Source organism: Oncorhynchus masou, chromosome 30 (assembly GCF_036934945.1).
Source record: "Oncorhynchus masou masou isolate Uvic2021 chromosome 30, UVic_Omas_1.1, whole genome shotgun sequence".
Lineage (NCBI taxonomy): Eukaryota > Metazoa > Chordata > Actinopteri > Salmoniformes > Salmonidae > Oncorhynchus > Oncorhynchus masou.
The window spans coordinates 70683548-70691817 of NC_088241.1; positions in this window are offsets into that span (position 1 = coordinate 70683548).

Genomic DNA, 8270 nt, shown 5'->3' on the forward strand with positions numbered 1-8270 from the left:
CCACCTCTACACTCTAACCACTAGGCTACCTGCCTCCTCTACACTCTAACCACTAGACTACCCTGCCGCCTCTACACTCTAACCACTAGACTACCCTGCCACCTCTACACTCTAACCACTAGACTACCTGCCACCTCTACACTCTAACCACTAGACTACCCTGCCACCTCTACACTCTAACCACTAGACTACCTGCCACCTCTACACTCTAACCACTAGGCTACCTGCCACGTCTACACTCTAACCACTAGGCTACCTGCCTCCTCTACACTCTAACCACTAGGCTACCTGCCACCTCTACACTCTAACCACTAGGCTACCTGCCTCCTCTACACTCTAACCACTAGGCTACCTGCCGCCCCTACACTCTAACCACTAGGCTACCTACCACCTCTACACTCTAACCACTAGGCTACCTGCCACCTCTACACTCTAACCACTAGGCTACCTACCACCTCTACACTCTAACCACTAGGCTACCTGCCACCTCTACACTCTAACCACTAGGCAACCTGCCACCTCTACACTCTAACCACTAGGCTACCTACCACCTCTACACTCTAACCACTAGGCTACCTGCCACCTCTACACTCTAACCACTAGGCAACCTGCCACCTCTACACTCTAACCACTAGGCTACCTGCCACCTCTACACTCTAACCACTAGGCTACCTGCCACGTCTACACTCTAACCACTAGGCTACCTGCCACCTCTACCTCTAACCACTAGGCTACCTACCACCTCTACACTCTAACCACTAGGCTACCTGCCACCTCTACACTCTAACCACTAGGCAACCTGCCACCTCTACACTCTAACCACTAGGCAACCGGCCACCTCTACACTCTAACCACTAGGCTACCTGCCACCTCTACACTCTAACCACTAGGCTACCTGCCACCTCTACACTCTAACCACTAGGCAACCTGCCACCTCTACACTCTAACCACTAGGCTACCTGCCACCTCTACACTCTAACCACTAGGCTACCTGCCACGTCTACACTCTAACCACTAGGCTACCTGCCACCTCTACACTCTAACCACTAGGCTACCTACCACCTCTACACTCTAACCACTAGGCTACCTGCCACCTCTACACTCTAACCACTAGGCAACCTGCCACCTCTACACTCTAACCACTAGGCTACCTACCACCTCTACACTCTAACCACTAGGCTACCTGCCACCTCTACACTCTAACCACTAGGCAACCTGCCACCTCTACACTCTAACCACTAGGCTACCTGCCACCTCTACACTCTAACCACTGGGCTACCTGCCACGTCTACACTCTAACCACTAGGCTACCTGCCACCTCTACACTCTAACCACTAGGCTACCTACCACCTCTACACTCTAACCACTAGGCTACCTGCCACCTCTACACTCTAACCACTAGGCAACCTGCCACCTCTACACTCTAACCACTAGGCTACCTACCACCTCTACACTCTAACCACTAGGCTACCTGCCACCTCTACACTCTAACCACTAGGCAACCTGCCACCTCTACACTCTAACCACTAGGCTACCTGCCACCTCTACACTCTAACCACTAGACTACCTGCCACCTCTACACTCTAACCACTAGACTACCTGCCACCTCTACACTCTAACCACTAGGATACCTACCACCTCTACACTCTAACCACTAGGCTACCTGCCACCTCTACACTCTAACCACTAGGCTACCTGCCACCTCTACACTCTAACCACTAGGCTACCTGCCACCTCTACACTCTAACCACTAGGCTACCTGCCACCTCTACACTCTAACCACTAGACTACCTGCCGCCCCAACTATATTATTTTCCATGAAGTCGGATTCTAGAAGATTCCCTAAAGAGAAATAATATTGTTTCTACCTGAAACAGAGATTAATATGTTTCCGATCGTGGCCATCTTCCTATATTCTGAAACGTTCTCCATTGTCTACATTCAAGTCTTGTGCCGATCAAATTCAAATGGAAGGTATACCTATTTAAAGGTATTGCTTTAGATTAATAAACATTTAAAAAAAGATTAAAAAAAAATAAAATAAAAAAACTCCCTGATGAAAATTGGTAGGCCACCCAGTGGGTGCTTTGTCTGGGGTTGAAATATATTTATTCAGTGGACCCCCCCCCTCCCCTAAGAACCTCGTTATTTCCCCCCCCCCCCATCTGAATACCAACTACTGAGAACCGTGTAGGAAATTTCTGTATAGGAAATGTACATTTCCTAAATCCGAATCGTCCCTATATGATCATAAAGATTTCCCTCATATAAAAAAGATATTTCATATTGAATATTGCTGAATCATTTTAACCCAGAATCAGTCAAATAAATTGTAACCCCACAGAAGAGATGTCCCTGTTTTTTGTAGTTCTCAATAGGTTCAGGGTTTGGTGTACATCTCCTCAAGTCTATGTGGTGTAGAAGAGAAGGAGAGTTGTTCAGCCCGACGTGACAGGAGGGATTCTTTGGACTGAGGAAGGTAAACGTTTATTAGTGTCGGACATAAAGCTTAATGGAGCAGAGTGAATAGTCCATATGTCAACGTAGAGAACAAACACCTGGTCAAACACCATCATACATTGTGATGCATCACACCGCGAGACAATGGACACATCCTGCTGTGAGTTCCAAATGGCACTCTATTCCCTCAAACGTAGTGCACTATATAGAGAATAGGGTGGAATTTAGGATGCAGCCCTAGACTATAATACATTATACCAACTAGGACGCTGTCCTGACAACCTGGAGATTGGAAGATCTAGGTTGTGTCCCAAATGGAACACTATTCCCCATTTAGTGCACCACTTTTGAACCTTATTCCCTATATAGTGCACTACTTTTGACAAGGGCCCATCTATAGTCTTTTAAGGGCCTGAGAGCTGTACTCCGTTATACAGATGATATGTGATGATGAGAGGTTTTACTCTCCTCTCCATTATATAGATGATATGTGATGATGAGAGGTTTTACTCTCCTCTCCATTATACAGATGATATGTGATGATGAGAGGTTTTACTCTCCTCTCCATTATATAGATGATATGTGATGATGAGAGGTTTTACTCTCCTCTCCATTATACAGATGATATGTGATGATGAGAGGTTTTACTCTCCTCACCATTATAAAGATGATATGTGATGATGAGAGGTTTTACTCCCCTTTATATTATAAAGATGATATGTGATGATGAGAGGTTTTACTCCCCTTTATATTATAAAGATGATATGTGATGATGAGAGGTTTTACTCTCCTCTCCATTATATAGATGATATGTGATGATGAGAGGTTTTACTCTGCTCTCCATTATATAGATGATATGTGATGATGAGAGGTTTTACTCCCCTCTCCATTATATAGATGATATGTGATGATGAGAGGTTTTACTCTCCTCTCCATTATAAAGATGATATGCGATGATAAAGATGACTGTAACGGCTTTCTTCCAACTCCTCCTCTGACGAAGAGGTGAAACAAGGATCGGACCAAAATGCAACGTGGTTCGTTCGATACATCTTTAATGATGAAGAACACGAACAATACAAAAACAACAAACGTCAAAAACCGAAACAGCCCTGACTGGTGCAACAAACACAGAGACAGGAACAATCACCCACAAACACACAGTGAAAGCCAGGCTACCTAAATATGGTTCCCAATCAGAGACAACGATAATCACCTGACTCTGATTGAGAACCGCCTCAGGCAGCCATGGACTAATCTGTACACCCCACACAACCCTAAGACGAAGCACACTACAAACAAACCCATGTCACACCCTGGCCTGACCCAATACATAAAGATAACATAATAAATATAGACAAGGGCGTGACAATGACAGCCTCAGTGTTCCTTGATAGGCCAGTGGTACTCAATAACTATTAGTGCTGTGACCTTGGCATTCTACTCTCCCATTGAGAGGAATAGGAAGCAAGTTGCAAATTACCAGTGAATACAAAAGATTGAAGTATTTTGGGGAAACACTGTTTTGGTACGAGGGAACACCACTCAGCATAGAAACCCAAGAATGCCTTAAGGGGGTTGTATCCCAAATGGAATCATATACCCTAAAATGAACTACATTTAGACAACAAAAGTAGAGCACTATATAAGGGATAGGATTCCATTTGAAGCGCGACTCTGTATCGATCAGATGTGGCCGTTGCTATTTCTGGAACAATGACACGAGGGACCATAATGGATTGTACAGATTTTATTTTATTTTTGTTCTTCAAAGGGACTTGTAAAAAAACATATCCTGCTGTGTTCCTCAAAGAGCACATTTAAGTAAAAAACAAAGTGCTTTATACAACCAGTCCTGGACTACAGGCTTTTCTCTTACACATCCAATGGCACAACTAATGAAGTCATCCAATTAGACCACAGTAGGTTTAATCAGCTGTTATAGCTGGAACAAAAGCCTTCATATTACTGCCATATTACTGCCTTCATATTACTGCCATATTACTGCCTTCATATTACTGCCATATTACTGCCTTCATATTACTGCCATATTACTGCCTTCATATTACTGCCATATTACTGCCTTCATATTACTGCCATATTACTGCCTTCATATTACTGCCATATTACTGCCTTCATATTACTGCCATATTACTGCCTTCATATTACTGCCATATTACTGCCTTCATATTACTGCCATATTACTGCCTTCATATTACTGCCATATTACTGCCTTCATATTACTGCCATATTACTGCCTTCATATTACAGTCCGAGTCCCAAACAGACACCTTATTCCAGGCATACAGAAGGTGAATTCACCAATTTGTAAGTCGCTCTGGATAAGAGCGTCTGCCAAATGACTTAAATGTAATGTAATACATAGTGTACTACAAGGGCCCTTGTCAAATGAGGTGCCCTGCATAAGGGAACAGGGTGGAATTTGGGACGTAAACAAGTGCGGCTTACTTCACTGTAATCGTTCCCGACACGGTAATACATTTGTAGAGAGACGTATAATTACCAGGACGGTAAGGCCACCATGATGTCACAATGATGTCATCGCTATAGCAACCTATCAGGGGGACATGTGATACATACATAAAATATCTGTCTCTCGCTCTCTCTCTCTCTCATCTCTCTCTCTCTCTCTCTCTCTCTCGCTCTTTCTCTCTCTCTCTCTCCCCCTCTCTCTCTCTCTCTCTCTCTCTCTCTCTCTGTCTCTCACTCTCTCTCTCTCTCTCTCTCTCTCTCAATTCAATTCAATTCAAGGTCTTTATTAGGCATGGGAAATACGTGTTAACATTGCCAAAGCAAGTGAAATAGATAATAAACAAAAGTGAAATAAGGAATAAAAATGAACAGTAAATATTACACTCAGAGAAGTTTCAAATGTCATATTATGTATATATACAGTGTTGTAACGATGTGCAAATGGTTAAAGTATAAAAGGGAAAATAAATAAGCATAAATATGGGTTGTATTTATGGTTTTGTTCTTCACTGGTTGACCTTTTCTTGTGGCAACAGGTCACAAATCTTGCTGCTGGGATGGCACATTGTGGAATTTCACCCAGTAGATATGGGATTTTATCACAATTGGATTTGTTTTTGAATTCTTTGTGGATCTGTGTAATCTGAGGGAAATATGTCTCTCTAATATGGTCATACATTGGGCAGGAGGTTAGGAAGTGCAGCTCAGTTTCCACCTCATTTTGTGGGCAGTGAGCACATAGCCTGTCTTCTCTTGAGAGCCATGTCTGTCTACGGCGGCCTTTCTCAATAGCAAGGCTATGCTCACTGAGTCTGTACATAGTCAAAGCTTTCCTTAAGTTTGGGTCAGTCACAGTGGACAGGTATTCCGCCACTGTGTACTCTCTGTTTAGGACCAAATACCATTCTAGTTTGCTCTGTGTTTTTGTTAATTCTTTCCAATGTGTCAAGTAAAGATCTTTTAGTTTTCTCGTGATTTGGTTGGGTCTAATTGTGCTGCTGTCCTGGGGCTCTGTGGGGTGTGTTTGTGTTTGTGAACAGAGACCCAAGACCAGCTTGCTTAGGGGACTCTTCTCCAGGTTGATCTCTCTGTAGGTGATGGCTTTGTTTGGGAATCGCTTCCTTTTAGGTGGTTGTAGAATTTAACGGCTCTTTTCTGGATTTTGATAGATGTTTCTAGATGGAATTTGTATTTGTGGTCTTGGCAACTGGACACCATTATTTTGAGTCTTACTGAGAATTACTGTCAGGGCCCAGGTCTGACAGAATCTGTGCAGAAGATCTAGGTGCTGCTGTGGCCCTCCTTGGTTGGAGACAGAAGCACCAGATCATCAGTAAACAGATGACATTTGACTTCAGGTTCTAATGGGGTGAGACCGGTTGCTGCAGACTGTTCTAGTGCCCTCGCCAATTCGTTGATATATATGTTGAAGAGGGTGGGGCTTAAGCTGCATCCCTGTCTAACCCCACGACCCTGTGTGAAGAAACGTGTGGGTTTTTTTTACCAATTTTAACCGCACACTTGTTGTTTGTATACATAGATTTCAATTTGTACAGCAGACCCTCATGCCAAATTGAGTCAAATGCTTTTTTGAAATCAACAAAGCATGAGAAGACTTTGCCTTTGTTTTGGTTTGTTTGGTTGTCCATTAGGGTGTGCAGGGTGAATACGTGGTCTGTTATCTGGTAATTTGGTAAAAAGCCAATTTGACATTTGCTCAGTACATTGTTTTCATTGAGGGAGTGTACGAGTCTGCTGTTAATGATGATGCAGAGGATTGATATGTAATGATGAGAGGTTTTACTCTCCTCTCCATTATACAGATGATATGTGATGATGAGAGGTTTTACTCTCCTCTCCATTATATAGATGATATGTGATGATGAGAGGTTTACTTCCTCTCCATTATACAGATGATATGTGATGATGAGGTTTTACTCTCCTCTCCATTATACAGATGATATGTGATGATGAGAGGTTTTACTCTCCTCTCCATTATACAGATGATATGTGATGATGAGAGGTTTTACTCTCCTCTCCATTATATAGATGATATGTGATGATGAGAGGTTTTACTCTCCTCTCCATTATACAGATGATATGTGATGATGAGAGGTTTTACTCTCCTCTCCATTATATAGATGATATGTGATGATGAGAGATTTTACTCTCCTCTCCATTATATAGATGATATGTGATGATGAGATGTTTTACTCTCCTCTCCATTATATAGATGATATGTGATGATGAGAGGTTTTACTCTCCTCTCCATTATATAGATGATATGTGATGATGAGAGGTTTTACTCTCCTCTCCATTATACAGGTGATGTGCGATGATGAGAGGTTTTACTCTCCTCTCCATTATACAGATGATATGTGATGATGAGAGGTTTTACTCTCCTCTCCATTATACAGATGATATGTGATGATGAGAGGTTTTACTCTCCTCTCCATTATACAGGTGATGTGTGATGATGAGAGGTTTTACTCTCCTCTCCATTATATAGATGATATGTGATGATGAGAGGTTTTACTCTCCTCTCCATTATATAGATGATATGTGATGATGAGAGGTTTTACTCTCCTCTCCATTATATAGATGATATGTGATGATGAGAGATTTTACTCCCCTTTATATTATAAAGATGATATGTGATATTGAAAGGTTTTACTCTCCTCTCCATTATAAAGATGATATGTGATGATGAGAGGTTTTACTCCCCTTTATATTATAAAGATGATATGTGATGATGAGAGGTTTTACTCTCCTCTCCATTATACAGATGATATGTGATGATGAGAGGTTTTACTCTCCTCTCCATTATACAGATGATATGTGATGATGAGAGGTTTTACTCTCCTCTCCATTATACAGGTGATGTGTGATGATGAGAGGTTTTACTCTCCTCTCCATTATATAGATGATATGTGATGATGAGAGGTTTTACTCTCCTCTCCATTATATAGATGATATGTGATGATGAGAGGTTTTACTCTCCTCTCCATTATATAGATGATATGTGATGATGAGAGGTTTTACTCTCCTCTCCATTATACAGATGATATGTGATGATGAGAGGTTTTACTCTCCTCTCCATTATATGGATGATATGTGATGATGAGAGATTTTACTCTCCTCTCCATTATAAAGATGATATGTGATGATGAGAGGTTTTACTCTCCTCTCCATTATAAAGATGATATGTGATGATGAGAGGTTTTACTTCCCTTTATATTATAAAGATGATATGTGATATTGAGAGGTTTTACTCTCCTCTCCATTATAAAGATGATATGTGATGATGAGAGGTTTTA